Below are 18,464 nucleotides of genomic sequence, written 5' to 3'. Positions count from 1 at the left end.
TAATACCCAAAGCCCTTCAGAGCAGCTGGTTCCTCATGCTTTTATATAGCCCACTCACACAATAAGCCTGGGCTTTCTAAAGGTAGGCAAGAAGGACTGTCAAATCCAAATGAGATTTAAATTGCTTTGGAGAAGACAGATGCTCTTTAAATGTTTGCAGTCTGCCTGGCACAGCCACAGGACGGCGAAAAAGCAAAGCTGCCCAAGTTAGCTCCAGATGCTCTGGCCTTTCTAGCTCAGACTGTAGCTGCTCCTGGGACTGCTGGAGAAACACCACAGCACCTCCTCACAACAAGCAACCACCTGAAGCCTCTGGCACAAGAACCCCACGGCAGCAACAATGTCTGAGGGACCTGGGAGGCCAGAACGCAGCCCAGGCTATCCCTCCTGTGGCCACGGGATGTCTCTGCATCTACACCCCGGCACTGCTGGGCCACGATCCGGGGGGGAAAGCAGCTCCTCTGGCTCTTCCTCGCTTTCAGCAGCACAGAAAATGCAGCTCTGGACATTACAGAACTGGGGGTGATACTTTACAATATGGTTAACACAACCTGACCCAAAAGGTCCCAGCAGCAGAATGATGCTTCTCTCTGCTGTCTGCACATTTCCCTCGCACTGGATTTTGGGACGCTATGTGTGTACGTACATTTCTGTTGAATCATCTCACTGATCCAATGGAAAGCATTTCCTTTTGTGGTGGCTACGTGAGCACACTGTCCTCACACAACTACATCCAGTGCAAAGGGATGCGAATAGTCAGCTTGCTGGTGTAGAGAAGGGACAAAACATCATTTTTGGATCACAGGATAAGGTTTAAGTCTCTAAACTCACGCAGAGCCTGAGACATAGCACAAAGACAGGTGCTATATAAAACAGGCTGTGGATTTCTCTCCTCCCTCTCATTTGCTTTATCAAAAAGGCAGAGTTCTAGCAGCAGAGGCTTGCCTATATACTTCTTAGCTTGGTTTGATAGCAGCTAATATCCAAGAAGCAGCAGGGTGCCAGCACCTGCAACACACAAACACTGCACAGTTGAACACTTCACAGACTTCAGACTCCCTGTGCCTATGCAGCTTTCCTTTAGATTTGGTTTCCTTTATTTTTACAATAATCACAGCAGAGTTTTCCATTATCCCAAACACAGGGGACGGCTTCACACCCTCCTATAGTTTAAACTTCATGGGACACGGGTGCTAAGAGGGTCCCCCACATCCAGAGACACACGTGCAACTCCCAGTTCTGGTACCAGCCCAGTTCCCACTGCAAGTCGGTTGCAACGCGTCTCAGGGTCTCCACTCCACCAGCAGCAGAATGAAGCACTAATGTCCCTGTGTGAGACAATGGAGACTCTCCAGGTATGCTCATTAGCTTCAGACACCTTCATTAACTTCAGACAGATAGCACAGATATCCAGGCAGACACGCACACCAGCAGGCTGTTTTCAGATTCACCTCTGGGCAGATTTTAGCCATCAGAACAAGAGAGGGGACGCCTCTTTAAGAAGGCTGCTGAAAGATGAGCAACACCTAAGAACACGCCATCTGAGTCACTCGGAGGACAGCAGCATACCATCACATACAAGTAAATGTGAGAAAAATCCTTTGTCCCCAGTAGCATTTAACAGAAGAGGAAGCTAACTACAGGGCTTGGAAAACCAGCACGTTACATCTGGGAGCGGGAACCGAGTGACACTCAGACCAACTCCAAGAATTATTACTAAACATGGACACTATCCACAGAGACAGAAGAATCCCAGCAGTTTCAAACAACTATAAAGCAAAAAACACCAAAAACCTATTTGAAGGCCTAAATATTACTCATTCTTCCTCTGTTAAACAAAGGCATTGGTTCAACTATTTCAGCTGGCTTGTGAAATGCAGAGTCCTTCCAGAAAAATAGCCTATAATCCACACAACAGCTTCAGAGAGATGGGGTCACCCAGGCACATCCTTTGGCGGTGCCCAACACTGCAGTCAGAGATCAGCCAGCAGCAGAACACAGAGGGCAGCTGAGCACCCCCCTTCCAAGCAAGACAGATCGTCCACCAAGTGACACTTGTGAAGGCGAGGGTGAGCAGAGCACTGGTAAGTGCACGAGGACACAGCACATCCGATGTTCCATTATCCCAGCCACTAAAAACATCCTGTAGTGGAAACGGACTGGCTCCACAATATTTAAATCTGAACGCATGCTCTGAATTCAAGCTACAAACCTCACCTGTCCAACACCCGGTCCTTAATGGCACAGACACCAAGAACGATCAGCTGTGTTTTCCTGTAGTGGCACAAAGTCTTTCCAAAGAAAAAGACAGACAAGGTAACCCTGAGCTCCACAGTCATGAAGCAGAGTGAAGCCCACTGCCCTTACTGATGCTGCCCTTCAGAAAGGTACGTGCCACAGCACAGTAACAAACTGGTTACGTGTTCCTAGATCCAACCAGAGGATCTCACAGACCCCAAGCTGAGGTTAATGTCTTACCAGACCTCCCCCAGAGCCAAGGAGATGGCCAGCACTAACAGGGGACCTGGGGTGGGAGAACATCAGGCGTACTCAAACACACATGCATACAGAAGAACAGAGAGCAGGAAGGACAACTCTGTTCAGTCACAGTTTTAAGCAATTTCAAGCTCTGGGGTGAGACATCAGGTTCTGCAGAAGTACAGTAAAGACGTTCCATAGCTAAGGCACAACACTGCACGAACACCCTCTCCAGTGCAGTTTACAAATCCCTCCGTTTGTAGCTCTGTGCTCCCCAGAAGACAGCATGCACTTCTCAGAGCAGCACCTGCATCCTGCTGCACACCCAGCCTTGCACCAGCACAAGAACTCACACAGCTGCATGACAAACTGCATCAAGACAAACTCCTCTGCTCTACTGGCTCAACTCAGATCAGGCTCCCAGTGCCATTCACTGTGCAAGCCACACAGGCATCCGTGCAGACACAAGGATGGAGGCAGCAGGACAACACAAATGCCTGCTGCTGCAAGGTCAGCTGCTCAAACACAACAAGGCTGCCAGGGCAGGAAGTGGGAACAACGGGGATGCTTCTGTGATGGCTAACTTCAGGTGACAGAGAAACGAGCCCCACGTCACCATGCACTTAAGAGGTGGGGGCACAGAGCTTCGCTACAAGGGACTGCTGAGATCACACCACAATGTGCATGATTCCAATCCAAGCTGTCCTGGATGGGAATACTGGCAACGCTTTGTGACTCACTAGTAGAGCTGAACTCTACCGAAATAAAATGAAGAACAAACACTTCAGATTGTGATGCACACAGCAAGAAAGCTGAGTGCCTTAAGCAGCGCTGACTCATGCCTTCACCGTGAGCAGCCTGCATGGCTGCCTTCCCATAAAGCCCCACTGTGGCTCCCAGCACTGCAGCCTGCCTGCGGGATCTGCACGGCCAAAGCACGAGGCAGATGGCCACACGGGATCCTGGGGTGGGCCATAGGCAAAGATAAACACTGATCTCAAGGTCGTGAGGACAGAAGTGGGACTTTCCCTTAACGTCCCCAGCACAAGCAGGAGCAAAGCACAAAACTAAAACAACACTGACACATCAGGAATGAGGATAAGAGCATCTGGCCAGAGGGTGCCTGGTGGCTGCGAGTCAGGCTAGCCCAAAGAGCAGATACAGTTAGCATCCATGTCTTTTCTTGTGATGCCAGAATGAGTGACTCAACTTCTATAAATGAAATCTGAGCCTAAAATGGAACAACATCCCCACGTGCTTTGATTTGAGATAAACTTCCTAGCATTGAACCACGAGCTTGAGGCACATCAGCAGAAGACCTTGAGGATCTCTGCAGCCAGGCACATCCCTCCTGCAGAAACACGACCTGCAAAAACGTTCAGCACGTAACCAGAAATGCTCACACTCAGCCAGCGAGGTACCTTGGAAGCTACCAGCCTTCCTAGCCTGCTCAAGTATGCAGCTTTGAATCCTCAGCCTCCCTATGCACCTTGTCCAGTGCCCCAGCTAATGTGGACACACTCCCTCACCAAGATGGCTCTACAGATCAAGCCCAGAGGGGTGAACACTATCCTGAAAAATCATAAACAGATATTTTAGAGAAAGCTGCTTGCAGAAAGGCAGCTGAGGAAGAGAATGATGATGGGGATGCAGCAAAGGATACCCTGCTGCCAGAGTGAGGACAGGAACCACACGCAGGTGTGGATGGCCCTATACCCCCTATGCCACAAGCTAATCAAAAGCACTCCAACCAAAATTCTCCCATCTCAACAGCAGGGAAAAGCACTCGCCGCTGAAGTGTGCAAAAGGAAAGGAGCTTCATCAGCTTTAAGACACAGCTTGACTTAACTTACAGAAAGGATCACACATAGAATACAATTAAGTTTGCATTGTGAGCCCTTAAGAGTACCCTGTGTTTTTATCTTCTGGAGATCTGAAAGACAACAATCTGCATCCCACTTAGATCCCAGTCATCACAGAGCTCTGGCACTTCTGCCTGTAGCCACAAATTTTCTGCTCTCTTCCTTACTAAGTAGCAGAAGCCAAGCACTTTCAATTCCTCCTGAAGCAAAAAAGGTTGAGCTATGCAGTCTTAACTAAAGCTGGAACGCTCAAACAACCAACAGAACTGCTACCTAGATCTGGGATTAAAGAAGGCTGTTCCCCTGTGGAACTGCAAAGGCATTCTGCTGTCACCTATGCATCAGGCACAGAGTGCATCCAGGGGTGATGAGGTACTTGAATCCCTTGCCAGATCCCAGGCCAAGAGAATTCTTGCTTGCTCACAATCCAACATTACAGTGAAAGCTTCTCTTATTGCATTTTACTTTTTTAAATGACAAACCCTAGCACACAACAAGGCACCAGGAAACATCTGTGACTGTTTGCACCATATGAAGCAGGTGCTGTGCAACACTTTGTGGACATCTGTTACGCAGCTGTCTGCCAGCAAGGGTAACCCAAGTCAGCAGCTCAGACAGCCTCCTCCACTCCTGTTCAGCTGGATGCTGGGAAAGGTGGCAGCACTGCAATAACATCAGGCTAGGGACAAAGAGGACAGCACAGAACAGGTACGATTCGCAGCGATTTCATTCCCTCTCTGCTCTCCTCTCCAGGTTTCTCCTTCTCCACTGCAGAAACGCAGCACGTTGGCAGGAGGACACAGGCTGCCTGGGGACCCGCCAGCCCCTGCCACAGCCATCAGTGCCAGGGGTGGCTGCAGAATGCCCAGCCTTGGCTGTTTTCTCTCCTTCGCCCTCTCCAGCAGGCAGCGAGGCACAGGAGCTGAGCTGCTGAATCCTGCTGCACCTCCCTGAAAACACACCCTGCCTCAGTGTAAAGGGCACCTTCCTGCTCCATCCTGAGACGCTGGCTTCAGCCCAAGCCCGAGTTTCCATAGCAGCAGGACCAGAGCAAGTACGTGCATTAACAAAAGGTTGCCTTATCAGTACCAGCCCAGGTTTTTTTCCCAAGATTGTGCCTAGGAAAGCAGGGATGTCCAATTCCAGTTTTGTATTTTATGGGTGAGATGAGAATACAGCAAAGGCTTCCCAGAGAAGAACTCACTGATCGGTGCTTGCAAGGTCAGTCAGCTTTCTGTGCATTAATTCCCAGCTTCTAATCACCTCAGCTGCAAAAGGGAAAAAAGTCTTCACTGAATACTGGTCCCTTTTTAAAGTATTCCAATGCAAACGCTGCTGTTCAGCACAGCTCCAGCAGCCAGAAAGGGATTTATTTTCAATTATCACAAACCATAAGGAATCAGCCCTATCCATCAAGAAAAAACAACATTGCTAGAATTCTCACTAGCAAAGGGCTCAGCAGTAAACTTAGCAGCAGGGCAATCAGCAGGAACCACAGTCCCTGCATTCACAGATGGGAGGGAAGGAAACAACAATCATAATCAAACCCAGTGAAGAGGCTTGACCCTAACTTGGAAAGAATCTGCACCTTAACTTCCAGTCTGAAAATGCAAAGGAGGCAGTTCCACGTCCTGCCTCAAAGATCTCTGATCGTTTATCAACTCTTTGAAAGGGCAGATAACAGCAGGACAAGGGAAATGGTTTTAAGTTGAGGGAGGGAAGATTGAGGTTGGATGTCAGGGGGAAGTTCTTTACAGAGAGCGGTGAGGTGCTGGAACAGCTGCCCAGAGAGGCTGTGATGCCCCGTCCATCCCTGGAGGTGTTCAAGGCCAGGTTGGATGGGGCCCTGGGCAGCCTGGGCTGGTGTTTAATGTGGAGGTTGGTGATTCACGATCCTTGAGGTCTTTTCCAACCCTGGCCATTCTGTGATCTTATGTTTAATGTTTTCATTAATGCTGACAGCAAAGCATTCAAGCTCTTCAGACCCAGAACGTGGCTTCCTCCCCAGGAGTAAAGTTTAAATAAGGCAGGCACATCCCTAAGGAGTCCCTAAAGGACTAAAGGATCCTCCAGGTAACTCTACCCAGGTGCCTCCCAGGGCAGGAAGACTGTGTTTCTGAATGTCAAACTCAAAGTGCTTTCACGTCATGTACCAAATGCCACAGCTCCCACAGCATCAGAAGGCAAGGCACGAGCAGGTAAAGCCCCACACTGTCCTGCTGATACAAGGCAGTGAATGAGTCAGCACTGTGGTGCTTGTGCTCAGCAAGAGGAACAGCAAAGCACTGCTGGCAGAGAAAGGGAAGGCGTGATGTAATGGCAGTGTGCACATCTGCTAAGGATGGGCAGCACTGGGAGGCACTGCTCTGTGCCAGAGGGGCTGCCGAACCCAACAGCACCCACAGAGCTCAAGTGAGTTTCAAGTCTTAGGTTTGTGTCACAGCCAGGGGAAAGGGGAAAGCTGGCACCCTGTAAGACAACTCTTACCTCACCTTCTCTGGGCTAACAACGCCCAGAAGCTTGGGAGCCAGAGCTCCCACTCACACCTCCGCACAGCCTCAACAAGTAGGAACAACTGTGCCCCTTGAGGCTGTAATGAGGCTACAGAGAGAATGGGACTGGAACCTCCCAGCTTGCACAACGTAAGGAAACTTCCAGCAAAGGCACCAGAATTCAGAAAAGCAAAGCAACAAAATCAGTTTTCAAACTCAAGAGAGTGGTGGACAGGAAACTGGAAATAATGTTGATGTAATGCCTGCTACCTGCCCCACACAGAAAGCAAAGCACAGGGGCTAAAGTGAGGATTCTGCAAGAGGAAGAACAGTCACAGCCCTCCTGACTGAGGAGCACACACCCACTTCCAGGCCATAGGTGAGCTGCCAAAGCAGGAGCAGGGAGGATCCGGCCCTCTTCCATCTCATAAGTAACCCCTAGAAGACTGGGGGAGGGGGGGGAAAGGGGGAAGGAAGAGGGGAAATCGAGAGCTATTCAGTAAAAACAAAGCCAAAACAAGATTCATACGCACATACAGTGTAACAATAGCTTTTGTTTTTAGAATATGTAAAAAGGAGAATACACCAAATATGAATTAAGGGAAAAAAAACACCTGGGCGAGCAGCCAGGTCTCCAGATCTCTCACTCTCAAATGGCAGAGTCTGAAAACATGCATTAAAGGCTTGATCTGTACCAGAAAAAGGTGTGTGCTGATACTTGATTCATCCACCACCTTCTCCCTAATTTGGTAAAAACAGGGCCCATTTTGGGGTGGAGACAGCAGCTTGTTTTGGTTGCTCTTTAAAGCGATCCTCCGCAACAAATCGAACTCGGTCCAAATGCCTGGCTTCAAACAAAAAAGTTCGTTCAGACTCCTTCCAGCACTGACTGTGCCAAATCAGTTTCTAATCCCTCTTTCAGTTATTTCTTCAGAGCACAGTTACAGCTGCACCAGCATGAGCAGCACCCTCCCACTCAGCCCTGCCGTGCTGGTACAACTGCTTGCAGGGAAACAAACGAGGCAGTTGATTGAAGTTAAAAATAAACCAGCATTTTGTTTTGGTTTTAAGGATTACTTTTCAACTGAGGTCAGATCCCCAATCTATTGGGCAGCTGTACAAACAGTTGTATCAGCACAAGGTGCCAGAACTGCTGATAGTTATCCTCACGCCTGAAGCCAACGTTTACATTCCGAGCTCACCTCTGTTTCAGGACTGCTGCAGAACAGGATTACTTGCAAAACTGAACACGTAGGGTATTTTAGTGCTGCATGGATGGTCTATTTAACCAGACAAAATGAGGTCACACTGATGAGCATCCAACAAGTACGGCACGGCTACTGACTTCCCTTGAGCTGCTGCTTGTCCTAAGTTATATGTCATCCTGCAGTCTGCATGCTGAAATATAAAAAGATGACTAACAAACTCACTGAGGCGAATGAACAGCTTTGGGCCAACTTCTGTAACAGAACTCTCCCTGAAATTGCATAACTCTCATCTATCTTGGTGATCTTCATTCGAAACAAAAACAACCCAGAACCAAGCCTACGTGACGTGCAGATTCGCACCTCTGTGGAGACTGTGATGCTCAAGGAGCAGAGAGTCTATCTACAGCATGTGTGACTTTAAAACTGCAGCTGTGTTGGTTTCTTTTGTATTTCCACGTTAAAACCAAAGACAGAAAACCAAAATAAGCACCAAGCAACAATGAAATGCTAGCATGTTTTAGAAACGACCATGGGAGACACACTGATGGTTCTTTTCCCAGATTACCAGCCCAAGTGAAACAAAACCAAGTGAAAATGCTTCCTCTTTGATGACTGCTTAGCAACCTGCTGGGAAGGCCGTGGTTCTCTGCTTTCAGCTGGTGGCAGGACCCACACCAGGAGTACACTGTTATATAAGACTTCTCATTGAAAACAAGACACCAAAGACTGAACGATTATTAAGACCTGACTTTAGGAACTGGGTATGTTAATGAAACAGCTCCAGGAAACTCGCGTTTCAACAGTTCACGTTGTGTTTTGCTCTAGAAGAGATGAATCAGTCTCTAGAGGAAGGTGTCAAACCGATCCACGAGGACACAAAATTAACAAACCCAGTATTTGGCAAACGCTACATTTGGTTCCTCAGCGTGGATCTCAGGGCGTAGCTTCACAACAGCTAAAGTAAATCCAAGTCAGCACTCTTCAACCCCATCCTCGCTCCTGTGTCAGCACTCACCTGATCCTGCTCAGAAACTACTCTGGCAAGAAAGTTCAGCCCAGGAAGAAAATTGTTTTTGCCAGTGTGGCTTCCTGCTCTGCTTTAGTGCCACTGAAAGGAAAGGGAAGAACCATCCAGCACAGGAAGGACACACAGAGGAGAAGCAGAGCCAACTGGATTCAGCTTCAACCGCCCTGCAACCACGTGTGCAGTGAAATCTCACCATGACTTTTTGCTGCCAATAGAAACATCAGTCAGCACTTGCAACTCTCTGCTGTCATTTCTTTTACACCTGCACCAGCACTCCTGCAGACAGGTCCTCAACAGATCCATAAACCAGTGGTTCAACAGACATGCCAGTGACAAAAGGAGCAAACAGGAAGCTGGCAGGGAAGGGAAGAAAGGCTAACGCTCAGTTTCAAGCAGCTGTCAAGTTCTGCTCTTATTCACCATCGACAAGAATTCACAGCAGGACTATGTAGCAGTGATATAAAAGCAAACTTTAGTCAAAAAGATTTAAACTGTATGTAAGAAATGCACAAAGCTTTAATTCATCATGCTTTAAGTTCCCACAGCACATCGTTGATGCTCCCAACATTCTACCTCCTCAAAAATAAACCCAATTTATTTGTTGCCAGCATTATTTTCAGAGCAAGAGGGCTACTAAAACATACACAAGGTGAGAGCAAGGAACAGCCATCTGCAATTAACTAGGGCATGACAAACAGCAGCAGTGTGCACAAGCAACACTGGGGAGGAAAGCCAGGAAAAACAGCAACAACATTACACAAACAACATTGATTCCTGAACAACAAAGAATTCTTAGAGACTGCAGCCCGGCTTACATCCAGTGCTCTCTTTACCTTGGTTCAACTGTTAGCAGAGTCACTTCAGAAAACCCACCGCTTCCGTGCAGCCACGGTTTTTGGAAGCAAGAGCTGATCCTTCTGAAGGGATTTCAGATCACTGCAACAGTTATTCCAGCTCCAAAGCTATGTGTACATGTCAGCACTGCTGTACTCTGCACCTTAAGGTCAGTGCCATCGCAGGGCCCTCTCAGAAGGGCTGCTCATTCACAGTGTAGGTCTCATGGCCTTACCTACACCACTTCCACATGATCAACACCCGTTCCAGTCAGCTCTTGGCACTGCTCGTAACACCTGCCTGTGGTCAAAGCTCTGATCAAACAGGGGATTCCTGTAAGACCTGGTTTTACCTCAGAGGTACTGCAGATGCAGTTTCTGTACGTCACCTCGCTGCCATACAGAGGTCAGATACTCCAGGCCACCTCCACACAGTTCACTCCACCAAAACCAGGACTTACAGCTGTGGCTCCTGTGAATATGCACCCAATGCTGGACAGCTTTGCACAAGAAAGGTCTATTCAAAGAGAAAAACAGCACATTCATGACTAAACATGAACCTCCCCAGCTCAGTAAATCACCACAACATCATAAATCAGAATTGGAAGTTTATCTTGAATTCCTGACTGTTGACACTTAAATATCAAACACTGCAAGTATTTCTCTTTAAATACCAACTAATTAAAACGTGAGGAAAACTGCATTTAGACACCTTTATTTCCAACACCAAGACATCCCTGTGGCAAAACGAGACTAAGCTACAGCTGCAGTGAAGCTGCACGCAGTTAAGCAGAAGCACGAGGCTGCATTCAGATCAGTGCACCTCATGAGCTGCTGCCCTATTTACTACTATCTTACAGAGTGGGGCTGTGTAACACAGTCACACAAAACCATCTGCCCACATGCACACAGTTATCTTCTTGCCGATGGCCTCTGCTTGTGCAAACCTGAGGAACCAGGAGACTGTACAGATGTCAAAGTCTCCTGCAGGACTCACCTACATCTATTTTCCAGTGCTGCTAGATGGAGCATGAAGCACTGGGAGAAACTGATCACCAAGAGCTCTGCACAAGGACTGTTTCTCACCCTGCAAAAGCTGAGTTCTCAAAGCGTCTTTGATTCCCAACTCTTTTAAGAGGATGATGATTCCTACCCTTGGGGGCCTCTGCTCAGCTACAGGCCCACAGCTTTACACATTAATACTGTGTCTCATCTCCTCGTTCTTATCAGCAGGGAGATTTTAGAAGAATTTAAGACCACTGCTTAAAGAGCAGGACTTCAAATAGAACCTCTAATGCGAGCAGGAAAAGCTACAAATGAGTGCCTGGTGGGGGCTAGGCCGCAGGTCTGCTCAGTGCTTAAACACTAATTCAGCTCATCTGCACACGCAGACTGCAGACTACCCTTCAAAGCAGGTATCTTAATCAAGGAGCAATTAAAAGCTTCAGATGATTTTACGCAAAAAAAATTAGGGCAAGACAAGTGAACTTGGTTCAGAGCTGCCCATGGCTCACACACAGGCTGCACCAAACCAAGGAGAACATCCCCACCTGCAATAAGTTGGGGCACCGGGCAGCAGCACACTGCAGGAAACACATCAGTGCCCCAAATGCAAATCCAAAGGGTAGAATGAAGCAAAAAAAACCCAATCCCATACATCTTTGGTTTTCATTGAGATCAGGAACAAACAATTTCAGGGCAATTTTTGTCCCCCCTTATTCCAGGTTTGTTTTGCACCTTCCAACAAAGGACCGTCTGGACATTTCTGAATGGAGCCTGTGAAGCAAGTCCTAGGCAACAGTAATCAGTGAACCATTTCATTTGCCATTTAACTGTGTGCAGACTTGAAGCACTCCATGCTGCACTGCGGGTGAAGATTCACAGCTTCCCCTTCACAATATAATCCAAGTTAAAATGTATTATAAATACTGTAGTTACAAAGGCTGCAAGGAGAGTTTTCATGAAGGAAAACCCCAACAGGTCAGAGCGTGCTGACTGCAAGGATACAGCATCCCTGGGAATGGAGATTTAAAACGAGATTAGACACAAGGGATAATCCCAACAGCCCATTCTGACCTGGGACAAATGTTTAAAACGTGCTCTGTTATGAAAGCAGCACGTAACCAACGCAGCAGAAGAGCTTCTCAGATGCATCTCAAGGAGCACTCTGTGGTTTGGGCTGTTTCAGGAGAAAGGGGAGAGTGAATTGCTTGAACCAGTAACTGTATGCAGAAGCTACAATGTTAACCACAGGAGCACAAAAGCCACAAAGAAACAAACCTCAAATAATTATTACAAAAGTTATAAATGTAGCAGAGCTTAAACAACACTCCTTCAGTAGTTTAAATAGTTTAAAAAAAAAAAAAAAGTCACTTGCTGCAGGTAATTGATTTCCACAGCAAGATCCACAACTGGGACAAGACAGAACTTCTAATGGCTGTTTTTAATTCTGCAGTGACAAAAAAGCCTCCATACAAACGTTATGCAAGACCATTAAGCTCTCTGCTCAGAACTGGCACCTTCACTCAGCGCACTTCACGTTGAATAGCATCATCCGAATCCTTAATGCCCAAATGCAGCACCAGCTGCAACAAGCCTATTGCTATGAACAGCAATAATGGAAAACAACCCAAAGCAAGCATCACACACTGAGTTTATGCATTACAGTTCCTCAGACACAAGCAGATACATGAAGAGAAATGAAAGCACACAGACAATCTAGACTGACAAGCTACTATGCTGCATGGTGTGTGAAGCCCAAAGAGGCTGTAACCAAATATGAAATAACTTTACATTTTGAGCCATTGCTCTTCTTCTTTACTACCTGGCCTCCCAGTATTCCATACACACCCTCCATGCTTAAGCCAGGCACGACAAGCATGTCCAGAGGAGCTGAGTACTGTACAGAACTGTAGCTCACATACACACAGATGACCAAGTGAAGAACAATACAAGGTAATCTTGAAGAACATCCACGTCAACCTCTCCAAATATATCACAGAAAGGTAGATCAATCCATGATGATGAGCAGTGAGACCGACGAATTTCAGCCAAGCAACCTCCTATACACTGCCATCCATTCAACCTCATCACATTGTAGCAAAACACAACGCTCAAGAGGAAAAGAGACTCCTTTCAGGAACTACTGTCCTCCCGTGTATAAGTTGTTCTCTGTGAATTACTACTTCATCCTCCTCTGATTCCATTCACTCCTTGCAGCATTGCTCAGGGTGCCTACAGCTGTACTCCATTCATCCAGACTGTAATACCCCAACCCGCATTCAAGAATACCGTGGGAGATGATATCAAAACACTTGGTACAAGTTGAGCTAAATGGCCTCTACTGCTCTTCCTCATCCACAAATACAGTTTATGCATCACAGAAGACAACCAGGTATCCCCTACCCATGGCAAATCCATACTGACTGTTCCTTCCTTCACATGCCCAGAAAGGTGCTAAAAAGAACTGTCCCACGACTGCTCTTGGGACCAAAGCGAGGCTGACCTGTAGTTGTCTGGATGATTCTTTGGGTCTGTGCTGAAGACCAGTCCAACATGGGCCACTTTCAGTAACCAGAGTCCTCCTTGCACGGCCATGACATCCAAAGATGGCTACAACACGGCCAGCTCCACAGCCTTGGGTGCAAACCACCAGGTCCCATGGTTGTACATGGGTCAAGTTCTCTTAAACAATCCCCAACCCTGTTTCCAGGCACCTCTGGTTGTCATCCCCTCTTTGAAACTTCCAAACACAGAGGCCCAGGAGACCTTACCACTGAAGACTGGGCACAAAAAAAAACAACATAATCACTCATTCATTAACACATTCAGCAGAGTTCACTTTTCCTTCTTAAGTCCTTCATTGCTAATGGATAAAGCTACCTCATATTATCAGGAACACTGTAATAAACACTGTCCTGAGAAAAAGTAGCTGCTTCCACAATCTAAAGACAGAAACGCAGACTAACATAGCTGAGTTTATTCTGTCTGCATTCCAGGTTGTCACAGAAACCACAGGTCTCTTTGCAGGATGTAAAACCAGCTCACTGGAGAGGTGCATGACCCCATTTTTAATGTATTTGGCCAAAAAAAGAAAAGTCTCTCTCCCACTGTTGGCAAGGCTGAGTGAATTTAGCACAGGGAAGACAACTGTTCAAAGAGCAAGCGTAGGTCCTCCTGGAAAAGAACTTCAGTTTCATGGAGAAGATTTTTCTGAGCTTTAAGTAGAAAGAATCTGGAATAAAGAACTCAGATTGTTACCTAGAGGAGATGCCAAGACTGCTCTAGGTACAGACAGAAAGACGTTTTCTGGTGCCTCCACACTCCCATGGTCTTCACATGCACAATATCTCAGCGTATCAGACATGAAGCAGCGATGAGAGAGAACTGTAAGCTGCTCTAAAGCTGTTCTAAAGCTCCCCAAGAGAAAGGAGAACCAAAGAACGAACTGCTGGCAGCCCAGCTAGCTGCTGCAGGCTCCTCACCGTGCCACAGCAACAGCAGTGCCTGCTCTGCCTGGAAGCATAGCATAAACACAAGTACATTTAGCAGACTCCAGTCTCCCCTGCCCCCTTCTGGGAACAAGGTGGATTTGAAACCTTTCAGTATCTGTTTTCAATAATGAAAGTGTTTACGTGGGCAAACAACCAAAAGCAAACCAGAATGAGCCTCAAGCAGGATTCTCTTCAGTAAGAATATGGATGTAATTAAAGCACATCACCTTCAGCAACACAGACAAGCTCGGGCTGGGTTTTCTTTCTCCACACACTGAAGCCACTAACAAACTCGTGCCTGCCAGAAGGCAGTCCGACAATCTGCTGCTGCTCCACAGTTATGAGCAGGCCAGCTCACTCCTTGGGTCACGATGCAGATACGCAGTGCAGGCTCCTCGTCCTTCACCCCACTATCTCCACCACCTTCCCAAAATAAAAGGCAAGACAGCAACGACAACAAAACTTGCACGATGTGCATTAACTCCTCCTAAGCCTCCTCTGCTGGCTCCGGAAATTACACTCTCTTAAATCTGCTGAGCGAGACCTGACTTAAGCAAAAATCCCTTTGCAACAACTTGCCAACCCCGTGTATTTATCTCAAGATCTTAAATGCAAAAGACAAACAGAATTCATGAGGACTGGTGGAAAGAAAAAACAGAACACCACCACCTGCCTCTTCCTCACACTGCTAGCAATGAAAGCATGCTAGTTTATCTATACATTTTTGCATTTCACTGCATTATGAGTTTTTGTTTCTTCTTCACCTCTATAGCACAGTACTGCTGCCCAGAAAACTGACCCAGGTAACCAAGCACTTTGCCTCTGCTTTACCCGTAGGCTCCTGAAGAGGAAGGACAAGCAAACACATGCTCCCAGCATGAAGAGGGGAAAGGACTTCCCAAAGCAGCAGAGCAGTTACCATTAAGCCAACCAATTCAGGATTTGTAAAGAGAAACTTTTCTCATTTTGAAGAGACAGACCCTGCAGCAAACATCCACGCACTCTGTCCAGTGAGCACAGCTCAGTGAGAACAGCTACGTGCTCTTTGCTCTCCTTGCCCTTTGCAAACTCAGCTGCCGAGGAGCAGACGCAGGCTCCAGGACTCAGGAAGCAGCACGAATGTTTTGTTTCCCAGGAATGAGGACACCATCTAGATTTAAATCTATCAAGCCTGAGAGTTATGCATCAAAGCAAAACACCAGCAAGCAATGAAGAATCATCACATGCAAGCTAATCTCCTCTTTAGCACCCTTCAGAATCCACATTTAATTTGGCTTGCTTCAAACTCGCTGTAAAGTAACTTTACAATTACTGTGATATGCTGTGGGCTGTGACACTGCTCTGATCCGTCTCCTCAGATCTATATGCTGCTCTGTTCCTGAGCTGTTTAAGAATTAATTTCAGAAATGAACATCATTAGATAAAGGGATTCCCAGCCAGTGCCATTCTTAAAGGAACTACAGGACCTCTGACTCCAAGAAATCTGCAGCGATGCCCATCCAGGACACCCTTTCTAAAAATAAAGAGGGCTAACCTAAGATCCAAACAAGCAAACACAGCAGCACTACTCCCCTCTTCTCACTTCTGTCCAGAAACAAACGTGCTCAGCCACAATGCAACCTTACCTCTGCCTCCTGCCACCCCTACACCACATCACAGTAACGTTCTGACCCGAGAAACTCCTGCCAAAACTAAAGAAGATATACAAGCAGCAGGCTTGAGCAAAACCAGATGAATACTGTGACTTGAATGTGTTGTCTCAATAAGCTCCACCTATCCCTCCAGGATAAGAAAGGCAGTACAGTAAGCTTCACAGCCTCGTGCCACCTGCAATTTCACTACCCACGAGGGCTCCCATCTGACATACCCAGGCAGATACACAGACAAATTTTTGCTGCCAGTTGAGCTCGAGTGTGAAAAGGCAGGGAGGTGACTGGCAATGGCATCTTCCCTTTCTTTGTCTTACCATGAAGGCAAAGCTGAACAAATACTTTGTTTCAGCTGGAAGCTCCCCTGGCTAGAAAAAGACAGCATTTTATTTGGCAGGCCCTTGATTGCTTCACGGGGTCTTATCACACAGCCCAGCTGTTGTCTGATCACTGCGAAAGCAAAGAGAAATACAGAAAGCCTTACACCTTCCCACTGTAGTTAACAGGTCACAAGTGCCCAGCTGGCACCTGGATGAAGCAAGATGCTACAAAAGAAAAGCAGGGAGAGGTTACTGGTGTTGGTGCTTCACTGAAGGCTTCAGCACCCTCAGCCAAACCACTCAGCACTGGCACGCTTCAGCCAGCTGCATGTCAAGAAGGAACAGCACAGCAGTCAAGTAAACTTGATGAACTCTGGAGATCCCTTCCAACCCCTATAATTTTGTGATTCTGATAAACTACTGAAAAGACTGCAGTTTGGAGATCCTTTTATTTCTAGCAATCCTTTGCATTCCAGTTCAACTTAGTCTTACTTGATAGTTAACTTGTCATGATTGCTGGAATTTTTTGCCCCAATCCATGAACCACTGAACAGAGATTGCTAACACCAACTCAAATTAGGGCACTGCTTGCACATGAAAGCAGTGCTGCGTTTCATGCTTTCACAGAGAGCAGTGCTGCGTTTGGCCAAAGAATCAAATGCTTTAGCTACTTTTCTGCTCAAAATGGCAGAAACAGAAGAGGACCATCTAGAAGCACGTCAGCTCCACGGGAAGATTTACGAGCACAAAAGCAATACTAACCAAACAAATTCACTTTGTTCTGCCACACAGTCCTGTGCCAAAAGAAAAGGAGCAGCTGTTATGTAGCAGTTCCTCCTGCTAACACAGCTACAAGGCACTACCACGAAACCAAACCCAGGGGTCTGTTAAGCAGCAGAGAGGCAGAGAAATGCAACGCAGCCAAACGCGCTGTGCTCCACAGCCCAGCACCAACCAGTGCCCAGGACGTGGCTTCACTTCTACCACCTGAGCAAAGGGAACTGCAGGATGCTCTGCTGTGCTGAGTGGACAGTGGTTGTGAAATAAATACAACAAGGTCTGTGGGGAGAGGTAAAAGCTTTTTATGAGACCAACTGAGAGATGACTGCTGCTGCGCCCCATTCCTCTCCCTTTTTTTAAATTGCTGATGAAAAAATGGATTAAACTGGAAAAGATGAATATTGGGGCTCTGTTTTTCTAATACTTATTTCCTTCAGCCCACGTGCTGCTCTCAGCAGTGAAAAAAGCCCTCACACCACTGCTTCCCCTCTCGGCACCCAAAGCAAAACAAGCTTTACTTCAAAAGCCTGGCTCTTCATTGCAACTGTATCTACATTAAGGGATTCCAGCAGCAGAACCACCAGACAAGGGTGAACCTGCTGATGAATGCAGCTGTCCCAGTCTGTAGCAGAAATGACCTTATAGGCACGTCCACAGGGATTTAAAGCCACATAATCACACTGCAAATCCACGCCCCTTACTTGTTATCATTTAATTTTCCTAAGCTGATGACCCTTAAGGTCACGACAAGAAAAGTCGAGCTACAGCTTCTGAACTTGAGATCTGTTCATTCTAACGTCTTCCAGGTAGAAGCACTAAAAGCCTGCATGTTATCTTGTGTGGTGAACCCACCTACAAAAAGCAGAAGGAAAGAAAAGCCTGAGCAACTTTCTTGTTAGATCCAGCTCAACACTAGGGAAAAAAAATCTGATTGTATTGTTACTGAATTCTTCTTGTCCTTACTGCATGCAAGGAAACAGTGCCAGGAAACACGGGGATTAAAGCGCAATATTTCACTTTTCAAGTCAGGGCATAAAAATAAGGTAGAAATCCTGTCACAGCAAACATTTCAGACAAAAGTCAGGCATTACAGCTAGTGCTTAATGTCAGTAAAGTATATATAAGATCTGAGGGCGCCTAAAGCTAAGGCAGCAGATTTAATCTGACACTGCCTACAAGGCTAAAGAGAACTTCATACAAGGATACTCTCACTTTCCTAGTGATGATCCAGTGTGGCAAAGCATACAGAAGATACTCAGGGAAGGGGTTTCGATAGGGGCCTTCTGCTGTCATCTGCAAGATGCTCAGATTGAAAACCTGGC

The 18,464-nt window shown here is 46.9% G+C and overlaps 1 protein-coding gene across 3 annotated transcripts in view; it reads right to left on the bottom strand.

Moving 5' to 3' along the window:
- The window catches only part of IP6K1 (inositol hexakisphosphate kinase 1), a 35,554-nt gene that overhangs the window by 9,448 nt on the left and 7,642 nt on the right, over positions 1-18,464 (bottom strand). The window lies entirely within an intron of this gene.

The sequence above is a fragment of the Tympanuchus pallidicinctus genome, unplaced genomic scaffold (genome assembly GCF_026119805.1).
Source record: "Tympanuchus pallidicinctus isolate F22 unplaced genomic scaffold, pur_lepc_1.0 scaffold17, whole genome shotgun sequence".
Taxonomy (NCBI): Eukaryota; Metazoa; Chordata; class Aves; order Galliformes; family Phasianidae; genus Tympanuchus; species Tympanuchus pallidicinctus.
The sequence above is the reverse complement of the archived record's forward strand: the minus strand, read 5'-3'. Positions and strand labels throughout refer to the sequence as shown.